Source organism: Myxocyprinus asiaticus, chromosome 13 (assembly GCF_019703515.2).
Source record: "Myxocyprinus asiaticus isolate MX2 ecotype Aquarium Trade chromosome 13, UBuf_Myxa_2, whole genome shotgun sequence".
Lineage (NCBI taxonomy): Eukaryota > Metazoa > Chordata > Actinopteri > Cypriniformes > Catostomidae > Myxocyprinus > Myxocyprinus asiaticus.
In genome coordinates, this window is record NC_059356.1 from 6,793,946 (window position 1) to 6,814,182 (window position 20,237).

The window sequence follows — 20,237 nt, forward strand, 5'->3', positions numbered from 1 at the left end:
TTGAATCCGGAGCATTTCTTCGCTAAAGCTGCGCTCGTATCCGGGTATAGCCTCAGTGAAACTCCGTTGAATTTAATATCATGTCGCCTGGTCCAGTGAAGTGCCTTTTCCTTTTCCTGAAATCAGTGGAAGCAGACAATGAATGTTCTTGGAGATTGCCCTGCTCCAGGTTTGGGGCGAAGCGCGTGATGCGCTCGCTCAAGTTCAGGAGGTTTGTCAAACACACTCTCCATGGTATCTTTAAGCAGACCAGATGTAAATCCGATGGGGTATTTTCCATCCTCAGTGCCTTCCGGAATATTGATAATACGCAGATTAGCCCTACTGGATCTATTCTCAAGGTCATCAATTTGGTCAAGAAGAGATGAATTCTGTGCCTTCAAGGATTTAATCGTCGCTTCCGCAGCGACTAGCCTTTCGAAGTTTTCGCCGACCAATACTTCAGTAGATGCAAGTCGGTGCTGAAACGAGCTGACTGTCTCACGTAGCATGTCAAGGGAGGCTTGTAACGGCTTAATTGAATCTTGAATTAAACTTGCCATGTCCTCTTTAAAACTGGCCCACTGTTTTTCCAGTTCAGAGACTAGCTGACTCATCGACAAGTTATCCGTTTTGTCTTTTTCAGGTGTATCCTTGTTGCTAGTGGTATCGTTAGCCACCATAGCTGCTAACTTGCCCACTAGGGTAACGCCTGACCGTGTTGCTGGCGCGGTACTTTGCTTTTGTTTAGAGTTGCTCATTTCACTTTCTGAACTACGTTTAGTAATTATATTTTATGTTGCAAAGCAATTAAATAAAAATGAAGATGCTTAAATATGTTTAAAAGGAGTGTGGTTGGGAGGTCCTTGTCTCTGCTGCCCTCTCTCACATCGCCAAACCGGAAGTCCTCCACCATTCAATGTTTTAACAAGGGAATCCACGTAATCAGCTACTACCACCTTCAAATCACCTGTGGACAAAGAGCATCCATGGCCTTTGACCCAAGGGGTCGGGAAAGGCCTACCCATTAGTATTTCAAATGGAGACATTCTTGTTGTTGCTGATGGAGTCATTCTTATCTCTTTAATACTGCTGGTAGTATATCTACCCATTTTTGGCCTGTTGCCAGGCATGCCTCATTCAACCTATTTTTTATTGTTCTGTTATTTTGTGCACACACTAAGCACGTGTTTACAATTAAAGAGACTGTTTTTCTCACATTTGCAATGCAATACAATTCATTGATTGTCTGTATCAGCTTTTCTTTTGAAATATGTGATATGCTTTGATAATGTCTGCACAACAGCACTATTGCTGATGTTGGTAGTGCTAATCATTTTTGTTTTGTCTTTTAGCAGTCCCCTATCATCTGATACCTCATTGGCTGCCCAGTGCTCTAAGTCTTGTGCTGTTGGGTTTGCTTGCAAAATTTTTATGTCTAGATCACTAGTCAAAGTGGAATGCATCATTGGTATGATGTTCACTTTGATATCTCATTCACCTATGTGTGGGCTATGAATTACTTCTTTTGCTGCCCACTTTGCTACTTCATCTGCAAGCCCGTTGCCCTTTGCGTCTTCTGAGTCACCAGTGGCATTGTCTGCCACTTTGATTACTGCTAATTTGGAAGACAGCTGTGCTGTTTTAATCAAATCAGGTACCACATTGTGATTTGATACTGGTTTTCCATCTGAAGTTTTATCATTTCTTTCTTTCCATAATTTTGCAAAATCGTGCACTACACCGGTACATCTCCCAGTCCGCGTGATCAAAACAGTCTTGTAGCATAGAGTCTGATTGGTCTGACCAGCACTGGATCGTTCTGAGGGTGGGTGCTTCCTGTTTCAGTTTTTGTCTGTAAGCGGGCAGAAGCAGAATGGAAGAGTGGTCCGATTTGCCAGATGGTGGGCGGGGGAGGGATTTGTAGCCATCCCGGAAGGGAGAGTAGCAATGGTCCAAAACCCGGTCCCCTCGTGTGTTAAAACTAATGTGTTGGTGGTATTTTGGTGCGACTGATTTGAAACTGGCTTTATTAAAGTCCCCGGTCACAATGAATTCCCGCTGTGAATTCCCTCGGTAGCCAGATGGTCGACACAGAAGCATGAGAAATTCCAGATCAGGAGAGCAGAAAGACTTGATATAATGTACGTTCCTCTGATCACACCAGGATTTGTTGATCATAAAACATACACCACCACCTCTGCTTTTACCTGAGAGGTCTTTCGCTCTGTCCGCTCAGTGCACGGAGAACCCCACGGGTTCAATGGCTGAATCTGGAATCTCAGCAGACATCCAAGTTTCCGTAAGGCAGATAATGCAGCAGTCCCTTGTCTCTCGTTGGAAAGAGATCCGCGCTTTCAGCTCGCAGAGATTGTTGTCCAGAGACTGAATATTTGCCAGTAGAATACTGGGTATCGGGGGTCGATTTGCCCAACGTCTTACTCTGATGAGAATGCCGGCTCTGTTTCCCCTTTTCCTTTTGCCTTTTCATGGCCGGGCTGCCCAGACAAAGAGCTCCGCTGGTGTGTTTGTAAACAGCGGGTCGGCATTGAGGAATTTGAAGTCCGGTTTATGGTGTGTAATTGCAGAAACAATGTCCAAAAGTGTTTGTCTGTCGTAGACAATAAGGCAGACAACATCCAAGACAAAAAACATAAGAATTGTAAACAAAACAAACAAAACACTACAATGTTGTGTCGGAGCTCGCAACGCAGCAGCCATACTCGGCGCCATCTTGAGTTATGCAAAAAGTACAGTACAGTCCCCTTTGTTAGCACATGTCCAAGGTATTCAATGTTTTGTTTGACTCACTGTAGCTTAAATTAATAATTGATGCTTTTCTGCAATCCTCTGATGTTTCAGCAGTAACCAGGATGTCGTCGGCATACTGCAACAGGCATGTGTCAGGTGGCAACTTCACATCCTGTAATGTACAGTGCACAACAGCTAAGAAGACAGCCGGTGAATCTCTGTACCCTTGTGGCAATCTCGTATATGTATATTGTTGGCCCCCATAGGTGAATGCAAACAAAGGCTGGGTCACAGGCAAAACAGGTACACTGAAAAAGGCAGAACATAAATCAATTACAGTAAAATGACCATGTGTTGATGGTATTAAATTAATAAATGTTTGTACATCTGAGACTATTGGAGAAAGTGGTTCAATTAAATAATTCTTGTGTCAATCTCCAAGTTCCATTAGCCTTTCTCACAGGATTTATTGGAGTATTGTATGGAGAGTGTGTTGGTATTAGAATACCTTGTTCAATCAATTGCTCAATAATTGGCCTAATACCTTCTTCCTTTTCAATCGATAGTGGATATTGCTTACAGTATACTGGAGTGGTTACAACTAATTTAGCTGTATATGGTTTCACATCTATAAGGCCAGCTTCGTCTTTATGTTGAGCCCATAGTCTGGGGTTAATTATTGCTCCATCAGCCTCCAGCAGTTGCGTTCAACTCACTTTCTCCCCTACACCTCCTGTAGGCACAGTGACTGAATACACAGCAGGAAACATGAGTTGCAGAAAAGCACTGTCAAAAACTATTTGTGCACCAATTTCATGTAATAGATCTCGGCCCAGTAAACAAAATGGAGAGTCTGGTGTGATTACAAAAGCATGCATTTTGAACAAATCTGGCAAACGATCTTGTTTACAGTCTGATAATTTGATTAGAAATTCTGTCATATGTCTGAACATCTCTGTGTTAGCCTATTTAAAATCTAGTGTTCGTTTTAACATTATCTTACTGTCTTTCCCTTTTTCTTGTGATCGTAATTTCGTGGATTTGGCTTCTTCCATTTTTATTTCCGGTAGATCGTGCGTGCTAGCCAATTCGGGTAAATTTTTTTTAAGTAAATTAATTCTTTCTCGTCATTTCAAATGATTTTTCATATATTTATAATCCCATTCTGGGTCACCCCATCCTTTGTTCACCATTGAATTGGCATTGTCTAAATCTATCTTTCTGAACGACCCCTCTCGTTGAAACAGATCGAATTGCGGTTTTCCCTCTGACCATACGGCCAGGTTACTGACAAACGGTTCGGTTCTGAAACTTTTGTTATTTCTAAATATCCAATGTACGGGCATTTCGCCTCTTATTGGTCTACTTATTGTTTGTCCCATTTTGTTCAAACAACAAAAATGTCTCTTGTTTTGGTTTTTGGTATGAACAATTCTCTGATTTTATCAAAGTTCATTCCTATCACGAAGAGTGAATGCGGCAGTGAAACTCCCACTGACTGTTAGTGGAATCCGCCGCACTTCATCTACAGGACTGGCCCTTTTAACAGTCTTCAACAACAAAGATCCTCACCTCTTGTGAGATCTGACAGCGGTTTTTGTGAATTATCGTTCTGCGACTAGTCACACATACCGCAGTTGTGTCACAGACGGATCCTGACCATCGCAGAGATACAAAGAGTTTAACTAGAATCATTTGTTCTACGACTAGTGACACACCCGTAGTTGTGTCACAGACGGATCCTGACTATTGTAGAGATACAAGGAGTTTTACTTGAATTGTTTTATAACAATATTTAATAGATATCTCACAGACATAAATTATAAAAAAGATCTTACTTGTCCAGAGATACCCCAATTTCTGACACCATGACTGTTAGTAAAATACGATTCGGATGCTTTATTCTGCCTTCCTCACAGTCACTCTTCGATCAGGAGATGAATTCACCGGTGGGAAGAAATACACGGACACAGAATGTCACAAGCAGTTCTTCGATATATTAAAGGAAAGCATGGGGTTATATGGTTCTTGTCACAGAAGGCTGGTTACACCCTTTACCTTGAACCCCCCCAATCCTCCATATATGTGGTTGTTTCCTCTCGCTTACAGAAGTGCATTCTTATCAAGTACATTTTGTGCTCAAGACAGTGCCGAAAACATACAAAGCAAATGAGCAAGCATCAGCATAAAAAGGTCACATTGTTCCATCTGAGGCCTATTTATCACATTGCCCACTTTTGTCTCAAAGAGACAAGTGCCTCAGATGGCTATTCAGAAATCACATCCTGTTTACCTTACATTCTATCTTTTATTCATTCCTCCCGATGTGTCCCATAACCAGTTCTATCAGCATCTTCAAGGTTTATCAGAGCGTAGTTAGCATTCGAAGCAATATCAATGGTCCTATTGACCAATGCTTTAGCACATGGAATCACACACAACAAATCAGTAATGCTATAACAAGTAAAATTACTCCTATAGGTATTAAAGCATTCAAAAAAATGTTTTTAACCATTTAACCATGTCAATAAGTAATTGACATCATCTACAATTTCTCTCACTGTCAAGTCCGCTGCTATCTTCGTCATGTTTTTCAGGCCCATTTCTATGGCATGTCCATCTTCATTGTTTTCTGGAATGAAAGTACAGCAACTCGTTCCCACGATAACACATACTCCTCCTCTGGCAGCTGTTAACTGGTCAAGGGCCGGTCTATTTTGTAGTGCTGTTAATCTTAGGCCTTTTAGTTCTTGGCGTACTGCGTCAATCATTGTTTTTATCGAATTTATGAATGATATCAGTTCATATCTAGTCATTTCAACTTCTTACTGTATTACTGCAACACCCTCTTGTGGGAACAGTGCTCCAAAGAATTGATCTGTTCCTGTCCATAATCTGTGTTCTCTCTGTGTGTTATTGGGTCTATTTAGACTATTTCTCTTTCTTCTGTTTGTTGTTTTCTCAATAACTCAGACCACCATGGTGTGGTCACTTAATTCTAACATGGCACATCTACCTGTCCACAATTCTGGCAGAGCAGTGTACCTTTACCGCTGGTGTAGATGCACTATGCAGCATAGGTGTACATACATAACAACTGCCTTTCTATCCTGTGTTTTTGGCCATAAAGTTAGCTAGTTTCCACCACAAATTTGTAGCATAGGTATGTGGTGCATCACCATCACCTATCCATGTCTCATTATCGCTAGATATACGAGCTTTGACTACTGTCATAAGACAGAGCGACATTATAAAGAACTTCATTCTTCGTCCATTCTAATTCTCAAGTTCCCGGTTAGGCACTGGCACTGCATGTTCAGCTCCTCCAGTACTTTCACCGTTCGCTTTTGAAATAGTCAGGCTCTCCTCAGATGCAGGCTTCATGCGGCTTGCGTGTATTCACCGTGGTTGCAGATCTGTCAGTACCCCAGTCCTGGTTACCACCAGAACCGATGTTGGACCCAAATACTTGTGCTCACTGAGCTTTGTTGGTTTCAGACACTTCACTAGGACCTGCTGGTTTGGAACAAATGGGTGAGTGGGCTTTTCTGTGGGCATAGGGAGAGAAAGAGAAACCTATTTCTCACAAAAAGGAAATGAGGATGCACAATTTCAGAAATGAGAAGCACCCAGTGTCTTCAAATGCTATCTGTTAGTAACTGATGAAGAGTAAAAACTTTATTTCAGGACTGAGCAGTTGATTTAAATTAAAATGATTATAATCTTGATCTGAAGTCCTTGCTTGAAAATTTTTCCAGTGTTTACCCTCTAATAAGTTTGTTTTAGTGGCAGTTTAAATCAAGCGTCAACTCACATCTCAACACAAGAAGCAACAAAACTGCTTGATCATCTTTTGGCCTGTAACAACAAGATTTAATTGGAGACCCTGGGAATTGAACCCAGAACCGCATTCATGCAAAGTATGCACTATACCACTGAGCTACAACCCCTGACTAAGTTTCTGTCTGTCTCTGCTAATTGTACAAATCATCATTAGCAGAGGTGGGTAGCGTAGCCTAAAACTGTACTCAAGTAAAAGTATAATGAAATTCTGTCATCATTCACCATCATGTTGTTCCAAATCCCCCCCCAAAAATAATAATAATTATGGCTGAGCTATCACTTTAAAGAGACAGTTCACCCAAAAAGGAAAATTCTCTCATTATTTACTGACCCTCATGCCATCCCAGATATGTATGACTTCCTTTCTTCTGCAGAACACAAATTAAGATTTTTAGAAGAACATTTTACCTCTGTAGGCCAACATTTTGATGCTCCAAAAAGCTCATAAATGCAGCATAAAAGTAATCCATAAGACTCTGGTAGTGAAATCCATATCTTCAGAAGTGATATGATAGGTCTGGATGAGAAACAGATCAATATTTGTCATTTTTTGCTAGACATTCTTCTCCCTGCCCAGCAGGGGGTGATATGCAGAGAATATGAATCACCAAAAACACAAGAAGAAAGTAAAGGTGATCTGTTTCTAATCCACATCTATCAAATCACTTCTGAAGATACTGGTTTAACCAGTGAAGTCTTATGGATTACTTTTATGCTGACTTATGTGATTTTGTTTAGCTTTAAAATGTTGCCACCATTCACTTGCATTGTATGGACCTACAGAGCTGAGAAATTCTTCTACAAATCTTCATTTGAGTTCAGCAGATGAAAGAAATTCATACACATTTGGGGTGGTATGAGGGTGAGTAAATAATGAGAATTTAAACTATCCCTTTAAGGGCTTTTATCAGATCTGGATGAATTTGTCAAAAAGAAGAGAGGTTTGGAAACATTTCTAGTAATTATTATGGTGAAAACATGAGAATGTCCCACAAGGACATTATATTTAATGCTGAAATATAAACCAAAGCAAGATCATGCTTTATTAATGCCTACTTTCGCTATTTCATAGCTTTTAAAGTCCTGTCTGGATTCTTTTTTCAGTGTTGAAAGAATTTAGATCATTAGTTCTGTACAGCTGTTCCGCCGCTCTCTAAATGCAAAGTACGCAGCGTAATGCACAGGACACCAACCCCGATCGTGGAACACTCGCTGTGTCTGAAACCCAAGTATTTTAGAAGTTCAAATGTGACATTGTTTCTGCGACAGCCCCAGAGCTCTGACACTCAGTTTATACGTCATCATCCGAATTCACTCACTCATTTAGTTCACTCACTGCCATTATTTATATAGGATATAGTGAATGAGTGAACGATTTCGGACACAGCTACTCTCCTCGCCATACGATCGCCTCGCGCCCACACATTTCTCACATGCGCGCCTCGCACCCCTCGTTGTGCAAGCACAGAAATGCTGTCTGTTCGCACTCCAGTTGTCAATCACACAAATGGCAGAGCAAAAGGCATTTACACTTAACTTGGATGTTTATATGGATTTAGCTGCAATAGCTGCCAGTACCCCTGCAAGGGTCATGTCATGCGGGATGCGAGACAAAGCGCACTGATATATTGCTGCACTCATTTAAAAATGTACCCTTAAAAACTGATGTCATAAGAGCCCAGTTACAGAATCACTTTTTGTCTATGTAGCTACGAACCACTGCTTTCACTGCAATGTTGGACTCTGTTTTGTCTCATGCTCCAGGCACTTGGTAAGACATGATGTGTCTAGGATCTGGCGCTTTAGGTTGCAGGGGGAATCTGATTAACCTACCTACTTTTATTTTGTATTTGCTGTCATTCTCTGGGGTAGATCTTTTCAATCTGTTGTTATCTTTGACAGGCTTCTTATTGATTACATAACGGCCTGTACGTTCAATGGTCACATTACATGCATTAGAATTTTCTTCAGCTAGGGCTTTAGGGATCCAACTAAGAGTAGTGAAATTAGCATCTAAAACATCTAAGTCTCCTCGGTTCACCCATCGTCCTTTCTGCAATATGAGGGTACTCTCTGGATAATTTAGACATGGGTATTTATCCCATGATGGACGGCAGTCTTGAACTTCACAATCCCAATTGGTAGTAAAAGAATTATATCGACCTGTCCAGAGAGAAATTTGGATCCGCATCAAAAATGATAAGGCAATAATGATTACCAGCAGTAGTGAGAGCGGGAGGCCCAATCGAATGAAAGCCTGTCTCACTTTCAGGTGTCTTTTTCTCCAGACTTCATCCTGGAGTATTAGCAGCTTAAGTACATCTTCTGGTCCAGCCATCTGCAAACACAAGACACTGGTTCCAGAATGCAGTTAGTCACACAAAAGACAGGAAAGAATGTTAATGTTACCCTTAGGAAAATGAGAAAACATGGTTTAGATGATCTGGCCCTCCCAATGGGTTTCACCTGTGACCAATGTCTCCATACTGATCTTAAAGATCCTCTGTCTGACAAAACAGAGGTGTTTGTTGTCAACAATATCGTATAAGGTCCATCAAAATTGGGGCCTAGAGAAGAGACAATTTCACGCTGCAACATAACTTTATCTCAAACTTCAGGGAGATTTGGTGTCTGTTTTGAATCTTTTTGGTCTTTTTCTTCCTGCCTGATAATGACACTCACTCGAGTATCTTTCAAACTTTGATCTAAAACCTTCAAATAATTTTGAAGTGCATCTTTTAAAGGACCTGTAGGACACTCATGTTACAGAGGAGTATCACACAGAAGATGCATGTATCTGCCTGTCCTGATTTAGAAAGGGTTAAACTGAATTGTTTTTTTGGGCTCGCCCTCATGCTGAACAGAATCATTGGCAAGTCCCTGTGACATCCCTTCCACCACTCCAGAACTCTCTTCCTCAGAGCAGTTTTCAAAGTACGATTTGTATGCTGCATAGAGCCACTAGACTTCGGTCTAAACGGTATGTGAAAATGCTGTCTGACTCCTATCAACTTCTTGACATTTTTCATGACTTTACCTGTGAAATTAGTTCCCTGATCTGAATCAATTTGCAAAGGCGGGACCCATCTAGGGACAGGGTTGGGGAGTAACAGAATACATGTAACGGGATTACGTATTTAAAATACAAAATGCAAGTAACTGTATTCCACTACAGTTACAGTTTAAATCATTGGTAATAAGAATACAGTTACATTAAAAAGTATTTTGATTACTGAAGGGATTACTTTGCATTTTATTGTCATTTGTTTCATTTAATATTTAGTCCTTTCAGATGGAAAACATTTATACATAAAAATGATGCGATCCAAAATGCATTTGAACAGCGGTGAAACATTTTCTTATGAAGTGTTACATTCATACGAGCAGACAGAGAAGTAAGTTTGAAGTAAGTTTGGAGCAGAAGAAATAGAAATAAACATTGTGTAAATTGTCAGCTTTACGCTAAGCTAAAATGCTATTTCTAGCCATTTTACATGCACGTTACCAGGCATGATCATATTTTTTTATCAAAAGAATTCACATTAGATCATAATTTCTTTTTTTCTAGTAAGACCATTGATATTAGGGCAAAAATCATATTTTTTATAATAATTTGTATTGTTTTCCTGTAAAAATATCTAAAAATCCTTAAAACAAGATATATTAGATTTATCTTGTTTTAGAAGCAACACTGAATAAGATATTTAGGTTTTTCAGAGAATGTATTAACATGTGTATTTTGTCTTACTGTACTGGCAGAGTTTTTATAGTCAAAACAAGTGAAAAAATCTACCAGTGCTGAAGAGGTAATCCAAAGTATTAAGAATACTTTACTGACCTTCAGTAATCTAACGAAATACGTTACAAATGACATTTTACAGCATGTATTCTGTAATCTGTAGTGGAATACATTTCAAAAGTAACCCTCCCAACCCTATCTTGGGAATACCTCATGGAGCAACGCTTTGGCAGTGGCATCTGCGGTACAGTTTCTCAGAAGAAAAGCTTTCACCCATCTTGAAAATAGATCAACAATCATTAGTATGTATATACAGTCTCCATTAGGAGGTAAAGGACCAATGAAATCGATCTGTAAATGTGTCCATGAGCCCTGTGTCCAGGTGCATGTCCTAAAGGAATTTTTAGCATGGAGGGGGAATTTACCTTTAGACATATCAGACATCTTTAACAAAAAAATCAAGGCAAATGGCTCTCATTTTCGGCAACCACCAGGTTTATGAAATCAAAGAGTACAGTTTTTCAGGACCTGCATGAGCCAAACTATGATACAGAGACATACACGGACAGAGGTAGGGCACACAATACGATCATTAAATTTCCATAGGCCATCAGAGTTCAAGTGAGCCCCTAATTTTGTCCATTGTTCCTGCTCATCAACATCATCAACAGCATAGAATTCAAAAATGTGTTTTTCAGGTGCACCTCCACCATCTGTGTCAACAAGAGAGACAGAGAGAGAGAACCTCAGCACTGTCTGTGTGCTTCTTCACCACCGCTGCAGCAACTAATGCTTTGCCCTTCTTTACAGCATCTCTATTGGGCCTACAGGTCCAAGTGAGATTATACCAAGTGAGAAACATTTTCCAGGAAAAGATATCAACTGAATCAGTGTACAGAAGATCTTGATAATCTCTTGTCAACCCAGACATTGCTGTCTCTATCACTAGAGACAAGTCATAAAATGACGTCATGTTATTTGCTGCACAGTAATTGTCATATGCAACACGGAAATGCTCTGCATAAGTGAGCAGATTTTCGTTTGGGGCTTGTTTCAAATATGTGAGACTAGCCCAGGGGAAAGAACCCCACCCTAAAATCTCCTGCACAGAAACTTTGTATCCTTCAACAGCTTCACAGAATTAACCCCAATCAGCTGGGATGAGAAGAAAGAACTCAAGCTGCTTTACCTCGGTCAAATTGGAAATGGGAGCTTCAAATTTGTTCAACATTTCAATAACTTCAGCACTTCAAATTATTCCAATCTTGATTTGAAAATGTTTTTAACAATTTTTACCCTCTAGCAAGTTTGTTTCAGTGGCAGATTAAATCAAGCTCAACTCACATCTCAGCAAAAGAAGCAACAAAACAGCTTGGTCATCTGTTGGCTTGTAACAAGACACCTTTAGAGATGCTAGTGATTGAACCCAGCACCACACACAGCTAAAGCATGTGCTCTACCACTGAGCAACATCCCATTGAAAAGCTGTTTGTCTGTCTCTGCTGAATTTGCAAATCATCACTGGTTAAATTATAAAACTATAACCTGCAATCAAATGGGGATACATACCTGTACTTGCAGAGTTAGTGTCTTCAAATGCAATCTGTTAGTAACTGTTGAAGAGTAAATCCTTACTTCAGGACTGAGTAGTTGATTTCACTTCAAATTATTGTAATCTTAATCTGAAGTATGTACTTGAAATTTTTCCCAATGTTTACCCTCTAAAAAGTCTAGCTCAACTCAAATCTCAGCACACAAAGGAACAGAACGGCTCGATCTTTTAACTTGTAACAAGATTCCCTTTGAGATGCTGGGGAATGTACCCAGCACATCATACATGCAAAACAAGCACTCTACCACTGAGTGATACAACCAAACAGAAAGAAGTTCTCAATATCTGAGAAGATGATTTATCTCAAGTTGCAAACAAAGATTTCAAGAGACACTTTTCACCAAGTTCTAAGGATTCTGGAAAACTACTTGAATGCATAAAAGCACTTGGAGATGCTGGGGATTGAACCCAGGACCTCATACATGCGAAGCATGCGCTCTACCACTGAGCTACATCCCCTTGTGCAACATATGTTTTTTGTCTGTCTCTGCTGCTCATGCAAATCAACATTGATTAAGTTGTACCACTGATTCTTGCAATCAAATGGGGATACATACCTGTATATATAGGGTTCAAGCATCTACAAATGCAATCTGTTTTTAGCTGATAAAGAGTAAATCATTTACTGCAGCACAGAGAATTTGCTTTTACATCAAATTATTACAATCTTGATTTGAAGTCCTTTGATTGAATTTTTTTTTTTTACCAATTTTTACCCTCTAGCAAGTTTGTTTCAGTGGCAGATTAAATCAAGCTCAGCTCACATCTCAGCAAAAGAAACAACAAAACTGCTTGGTCATCTTTTGGCTTGTAACAACAAGACAACATTAGAGATTCTGGGGATTAAACCCCAGACCACACACAGGCAAAGTATGTGCTCTACAGCTGAGCTACATCCCCTTGCAAAGTTGTTTGTCTGTCTCTGCTGAATTTGCAAATCATCACTGGTTAAGTTATACAACTAAAACCTGCAATCAAATGGGGATACATACCTGTACATGCAGAGTTGTGTCTTCAAATGCAATCTCTTAGTAACTGTTGAAGTGTAAAACCTTTACTTCAGGACTGAGAAGTTGATTTCATTTCAAATTATTGTAATCTTGATCTGAAGAATTTGCTTGAATTTTTCCCCAATGTTTACCCTCAAATAAGTCTGCTCAAATGTCTTTCCAAGACTAGATCAACTCAAATCAAAGCACATGTAGGAACAGAATGGCTATAGCATCTTTTGACTTTTAACAACAAGATTCCCTTTGAGATGCTGGGGAAGCTCTCAGTATTCTGAGAGGATGATTTATCTCAAGTTGACACTGTTCACCAAGTTCTACGAATTCTGGAAAACTACTGGAATGCTTGAAAGCACTTGGAGATGCTGGGGATTGAACCCAGCACGTCATAGATGTGAAACATGCACTCTACAACTGAGTGATACAACCAAACAGTAAGAAGCTCTCAATATCTGAGAGGATGATTTATCTCAAGTTACAAGTGACACTGTTCACCAAGTTCTAAGAATTCTGGAAAACTACTGGAATGCTTGAAAGCACTTGGAGATGCTGGGGATTGAACCCAGCACGTCATAAATGTGAAACATGCACTCTACAACTGAGTGATATAACCAAACAGTAAGAAACTCTCAATATCTGAGAGGATGATTTATCTCAAGTTACAAGTGACACTGTTCATCAAGTTCTAAGAATTCTGGAAAACTACTGGAATGCTTGAAAGCACTTGGAGATGCTGGGGATTGAACCCAGGACCTCATACATGCAAAGCATGTGCTCTACCACTGAGCTACATCCCCTTGTGCAACATATGTTTTTTGTCTGTCTCTGCTGCTCATGCAAATCAACATTGATTAAGTTGTACCACTGATTCTTGCAATCAAATGGGGATACATACCTGTATATATAGGGTTCAAGCATCTACAAATGCAATCTGTTTTTAGCTGATAAAGAGTAAATCATTTATTGCAGCACAGAGAATCTGCTTTTACATCAAATTATTACAATCTTGATTTGAAGTCCTTGATTGAATTTTTTTTTTACCAATTTTTACCCTCTAGCAAGTTTGTTTCAGTGGCAGATTATATCAAGCTCAACTCACATCTCACAAAAGAAACAACAAAACTGCTTGGTCATATTTTGGCTTGTAACAACAAGACAACATTGGAGATGCTGGGGATTAAACCCCAGACCACACACAGGCAAAGTATGTGCTCTACAGCTGAGCTACATCCCCTTGCAAAGTTGTTTGTCTGTCTCTGCTGAATTTGCAAATCATCACTGGTTAAGTTATACAACTAAAACCTGCAATCAAATGGGGATACATACCTGTACATGCAGAGTTGTGTCTTCAAATGCAATCTCTTAGTAACTGTTGAAGAGTAAAACCTTTACTTCAGGACTGAGAAGTTGATTTCATTTCAAATTATTGTAATCTTGACCTGAAGAATTTGCTTGAATTTTTCCCCAATGTTTACCCTCAAATAAGTCTGCTCAAATGTCTTTCCAAGTCTAGCTCAACTCAAATCACAGCACATGTAGGAACAGAATGGCTGTAGCATCTTTTGACTTTTAACAACAAGATTCCCTTTGAGATGCTGGGGAAGCTCTCAGTATCTGAGAGGATGATTTATCTCAAGTTACAAGTGACACTGTTCACCAAGTTCTAAGAATTCTGGAAAACTACTGGAATGCTTGAAAGCACTTGGAGATGCTGGGGATTGAACCCAGCACGTCATAGATGTGAAACATGCACTCTACAACTGAGTGATACAACCAAACAGTAAGAAGCTCTCAATATCTGAGAGGATGATTTATCTCAAGTTACAAGTGACACTGTTCACCAAGTTCTAAGAGTTCTGGAAAACTACTGGAATGATTGAAAGCACTTGGAGATGCTGGGGATTGAACCCAGAACGTCATAGATGTGAAACATGCACTCTACAACTGAGTGATATAACCAAACAGTAAGAAGCTCTCAATATCTGAGAGGATGATTTATCTCAAGTTACACTGTTCATCAAGTTCTAAGAATTCTGGAAAACTACTGGAATGCTTGAAAGCACTTGGAGATGCTGGGGATTGAACCCAGGACCTCATACATGCAAAGCATGTGCTCTACCACTGAGCTACATCCCCTTGTGCAACGTATGTTTTTTGTCTGTCTCTGCTGCTCATGCAAATCAACATTGATTAAGTTGTACCACTGATTCTTGCAATCAAATGGGGATACATACCTGTATATATAGGGTTCAAGCATCTACAAATGCAATCTGTTTTTAGCTGATAAAGAGTAAATCATTTACTGCAGCACAGAGAATTTGCTTTTACATCAAATTATTACAAACTTGATTTGAAGTCCTTTGATTGAATTTATTTTTTACCAATTTTTACCCTCTAGCAAGTTTGTTTCAGTGGCAGATTAAATCAAGCTCAGCTCACATCTCAGCAAAAGAAACAACAAAACTGCTTGGTCATCTTTTGGCTTGTAACAACAAGACAACATTAGAGATTCTGGGGATTAAACCCCAGACCACACACAGGCAAAGTATGTGCTCTACAGCTGAGCTACATCCCCTTGCAAAGTTGTTTGTCTGTCTCTGCTGAATTTGCAAATCATCACTGGTTAAGTTATACAACTAAAACCTGCAATCAAATGGGGATACATACCTGTACATGCAGAGCTGTGTCTTCAAATGCAATCTCTTAGTAACTGTTGAAGAGTAAAACCTTTACTTCAGGACTGAGAAGTTGATTTCATTTCAAATTATTGTAATCTTGACCTGAAGTATTTGCTTGAATTTTTCCCCAATGTTTACCCTCAAATAAGTCTGCTCAAATGTCTTTCCAAGACTAGATCAACTCAAATCAAAGCACATGTAGGAACAGAATGGCTATAGCATCTTTTGACTTTTAACAACAAGATTCCCTTTGAGATGCTGGGGAAGCTCTCAGTATCTGAGAGGATGATTTATCTCAAGTTACAAGTGACACTGTTCACCAAGTTCTAAGAATTCTAGAAAACTACTGGAATGCTTGAAAGCACTTGGAGATGCTGGGGATTGAACCCAGCACGTCATAGATGTGAAACATGCACTCTACAACTGAGTGATACAACAAAACAGTAAGAAGCTCTCAATATCTGAGAGGATGATTTATCTCAAGTTACAAGTGACACTGTTCACCAAGTTCTAAGAATTGTGGAAAACTACTGGAATGCTTGAAAGCACTTGGAGATGCTGGGGATTGAACCCAGCATGTCATAGATGTGAAACATGCACTCTACAACTGAGTGATACAACCAAACAGTAAGAAGCTCTCAATATCTGAGAGGATGATTTATCTCAAGTTACAAGTGACACTGTTCACCAAGTTCTAAGAATTCTGGAAAACTACTGGAATGCTTGAAAGCACTTGGAGATGCTGGGGATTGAACCCAAGACCTCATACATGCAAAGCATGTGCTCTACCACTGAGCTACATCCCCTTGTGGAACATATATTTTTTGTCTGTCTCTGCTGCTCAAGCAAATCAACATTGATTAAGTTGTACCACTGATTCTTGCAATCAAATGGGGATACATACCTGTATATATAGGGTTCAAGCATCTACAAATGCAATCTGTTTTTAGCTGATAAAGAGTAAATCATTTACTGCAGCACAGAGAATTTGCTTTTACATCAAATTATTACAATCTTGATTTGAAGTCCTTTGATTGAATTTTTTTTTACCAATTTTTACCCTCTAGCAAGTTTGTTTCAGTGGCAGATTAAATCAAGCTCAGCTCACATCTCAGCAAAAGAAACAACAAAACTGCTTGGTCATCTTTTGGCTTGTAACAACAAGACAACATTAGAGATTCTGGGGATTAAACCCCAGACCACACACAGGCAAAGTATGTGCTCTACAGCTGAGCTACATCCCCTTGCAAAGTTGTTTGTCTGTCTCTGCTGAATTTGCAAATCATCACTGGTTAAGTTATACAACTAAAACCTGCAATCAAATGGGGATACATACCTGTACATGCAGAGTTGTGTCTTCAAATGCAATCTCTTAGTAACTGTTGAAGAGTAAAACCTTTACTTCAGGACTGAGAAGTTGATTTCATTTCAAATTATTGTAATCTTGATCTGAAGAATTTGCTTGAATTTTTCCCCAATGTTTACCCTCAAATAAGTCTGCTCAAATGTCTTTCCAAGTCTAGCTCAACTCAAATCACAGCACATGTAGGAACAGAATGGCTGTAGCATCTTTTGACTTTTAACAACAAGATTCCCTTTGAGATGCTGGGGAAGCTCTCAGTATCTGAGAGGACGATTTATCTCAAGTTACAAGTGACACTGTTCACCAAGTTCTAAGAATTCTGGAAAACTACTGGAATGCTTGAAAGCACTTGGAGATGCTGGGGATTGAACCCAGCACGTCATAGATGTGAAACATGCACTATACAACTGAGTGATACAACCAAACAGTAAGAAGCTCTCAATATCTGAGAGGATGATTTATCTCAAGTTACACTGTTCATCAAGTTCTAAGAATTCTGGAAAACTACTGGAATGCTTGAAAGCACTTGGAGATGCTGGGGATTGAACCCAGGACCTCATACATGCAAAGCATATGCTCTACCACTGAGCTACATCCCCTTGTGCAATGTATGTTTTTTGTCTGTCTCTGCTGCTCATGCAAATCAACATTGATTAAGTTGTACCACTGATTCTTGCAATCAAATGGGGATACATACCTGTATATATAGGGTTCAAGCATCTACAAATGCAATCTGTTTTTAGCTGATAAAGAGTAAATAATTTACTGCAGCACAGAGAATTTGCTTTTACATCAAATTATTACAAACTTGATTTGAAGTCCTTTGATTGAATTTTTTTTTTTACCAATTTTTACCCTCTAGCAAGTTTGTTTCAGTGGCAGATTATATCAAGCTCAACTCACATCTCACAAAAGAAACAACAAAACTGCTTGGTCATATTTTGGCTTGTAACAACAAGACAACATTGGAGATGCTGGGGATTAAACCCCAGACCACACACAGGCAAAGTATGTGCTCTACAGCTGAGCTACATCCCCTTGCAAAGTTGTTTGTCTGTCTCTGCTGAATTTGCAAATCATCACTGGTTAAGTTATACAACAAAAACCTGCAATCAAATGGGGATACATACCTGTACATGCAGAGTTGTGTCTTCAAATGCAATCTCTTAGTAACTGTTGAAGAGTAAAACCTTTACTTCAGGACAGAGAAGTTGATTTCATTTCAAATTATTGTAATCTTGACCTGAAGAATTTGCTTGAATTTTTCCCCAATGTTTACCCTCAAATAAGTCTGCTCAAATGTCTTTCCAAGTCTAGCTCAACTCAAATCACAGCACATGTAGGAACAGAATGGCTGTAGCATCTTTTGACTTTTAACAACAAGATTCCCTTTGAGATGCTGGGGAAGCTCTCAGTATCTGAGAGGATGATTTATCTCAAGTTACAAGTGACACTGTTCACCAAGTTCTAAGAATTCTGGAAAACTACTGGAATGCTTGAAAGCACTTGGAGATGCTGGGGATTGAACCCAGCACGTCATAGATGTGAAACATGCACTCTACAACTGAGTGATACAACCAAACAGTAAGAAGCTCTCAATATCTGAGAGGATGATTTATCTCAAGTTACAAGTGACACTGTTCACCAAGTTCTAAGAATTCTGGAAAACTACTGGAATGCTTGAAAGCACTTGGAGATGCTGTGGATTGAACCCAGCACGTCATAGATGTGAAACATGCACTCTACAACTGAGTGATACAACCAAACAGTAAGAAGCTCTCAATATCTGAGAGGATGATTTATCTCAAGTTACAAGTGACACTGTTCACCAAGTTCTAAGAGTTCTGGAAAACAACTGGAATGCTTGAAAGCACTTGGAGATGCTGGGGATTGAACCCAGCACGTCATAGATGTGAAACATGCACTCTACAACTGAGTGATACAACCAAACAGTAAGAAGCTCTCAATATCTGAGAGGATGATTTATGTCAAGTTGCAAGTGACACTGTTCACCAAGTTCTAAGAATTCTGGAAAACTACTGGAATGCTTGAAAGCACTTGGAGATGCTGGGGATTAAACCCAGAACCTCATACATGCAAAGCATGTGCTCTACCACTGAGCTACATCCCCTTGTGGAACATATATATTTTGTCTGTCTCTGCTGCTGAAGCAAATCAGCATTGATTAAGTTGTACCACTGATTCTTGCAATCAAATGGGGATACATACCTGTATATATAGGGTTCAAGCATCTACAAATGCAATCTGTTTTTAGCTGATAAAGAGTAAATCATTTACTGCAGCACAGAGAATTTGCTTTTACATCAAATTATTACAAACTTGATTTGAAGTCCTTTGATTGAATTTTTTTTTTACCAATTTTTACCCTCTAGCAAGTTTGTTTCAGTGGCAGATTAAATCAAGCTCAGCTCACATCTCAGCAAAAGAAACAACAAAACTGCTTGGTCATCTTTTGGCTTGTAACAACAAGACAACATTAGAGATGCTGGGGATTAAACCCCAGACCACACACAGGCAAAGTATGTGCTCTACAGCTGAGCTACATCCCCTTGCAAAGTTGTTTGTCTGTCTCTGCTGAATTTGCAAATCATCACTGGTTAAGTTATAAAACTAAAACCTGCAATCAAATGGGGATACATACCTGTACATGCAGAGCTGTGTCTTCAAATGCAATCTCTTAGTAACTGTTGAAGAGTAAAACCTTTACTTCAGGACTGAGAAGTTGATTTCATTTCAAATTATTGTAATCTTGACCTGAAGTATTTGCTTGAATTTTTCCCCAATGTTTACCCTCAAATAAGTCTGCTCAAATGTCTTTCCAAGACTAGATCAACTCAAATCAAAGCACATGTAGGAACAGAATGGCTATAGCATCTTTTGACTTTTAACAACAAGATTCCCTTTGAGATGCTGGGGAAGCTCTCAGTATCTGAGAGGATGATTTATCTCAAGTTACAAGTGACACTGTTCACCAAGTTCTAAGAATTCTGGAAAACTACTGGAATGCTTGAAAGCACTTGGAGATGCTGGGGATTGAACCCAGCACGTCATAGATGTGAAACATGCACTCTACAACTGAGTGATACAACCAAACAGTAAGCTCTCAATATCTGAGAGGATGATTTACTTCAAGTTGCAAGTGACACTGTTCACCAAGTTCTAAGAATTCTGGAAAACTACTGGAATGCTTGAAAGCACTTGAAGATGCTGGGGATTGAACCCAGCACGTCATAGATGTGAAACA

The 20,237-nt window shown here is 39.4% G+C and overlaps 6 non-coding genes across 6 annotated transcripts; all 6 read right to left on the reverse strand.

The window, feature by feature from the left end:
• Window positions 1-12,311: 12,311 nt before the first annotated feature.
• On the reverse strand, window positions 12,312-12,383 carry trnaa-cgc (transfer RNA alanine (anticodon CGC)). The gene has a single exon. It is a non-coding gene; the product is annotated as a tRNA-Ala (tRNA).
• Window positions 12,384-13,656: 1,273 nt separating this feature from the next.
• Window positions 13,657-13,728, reverse strand: trnaa-ugc (transfer RNA alanine (anticodon UGC)). Its single transcript has one exon. It is a non-coding gene; the product is annotated as a tRNA-Ala (tRNA).
• Window positions 13,729-14,995: 1,267 nt separating this feature from the next.
• trnaa-ugc (transfer RNA alanine (anticodon UGC)) lies at window positions 14,996-15,067 on the reverse strand. Its single transcript has one exon. It is a non-coding gene; the product is annotated as a tRNA-Ala (tRNA).
• A 1,276-nt stretch (window positions 15,068-16,343) lies between these two features.
• Window positions 16,344-16,415, reverse strand: trnaa-ugc (transfer RNA alanine (anticodon UGC)). The gene has a single exon. It is a non-coding gene; the product is annotated as a tRNA-Ala (tRNA).
• Window positions 16,416-17,499: 1,084 nt separating this feature from the next.
• On the reverse strand, window positions 17,500-17,571 carry trnaa-ugc (transfer RNA alanine (anticodon UGC)). Its single transcript has one exon. It is a non-coding gene; the product is annotated as a tRNA-Ala (tRNA).
• A 1,460-nt stretch (window positions 17,572-19,031) lies between these two features.
• Window positions 19,032-19,103, reverse strand: trnaa-ugc (transfer RNA alanine (anticodon UGC)). Its single transcript has one exon. It is a non-coding gene; the product is annotated as a tRNA-Ala (tRNA).
• Between the last annotated feature and the right edge of the window lie 1,134 nt (window positions 19,104-20,237).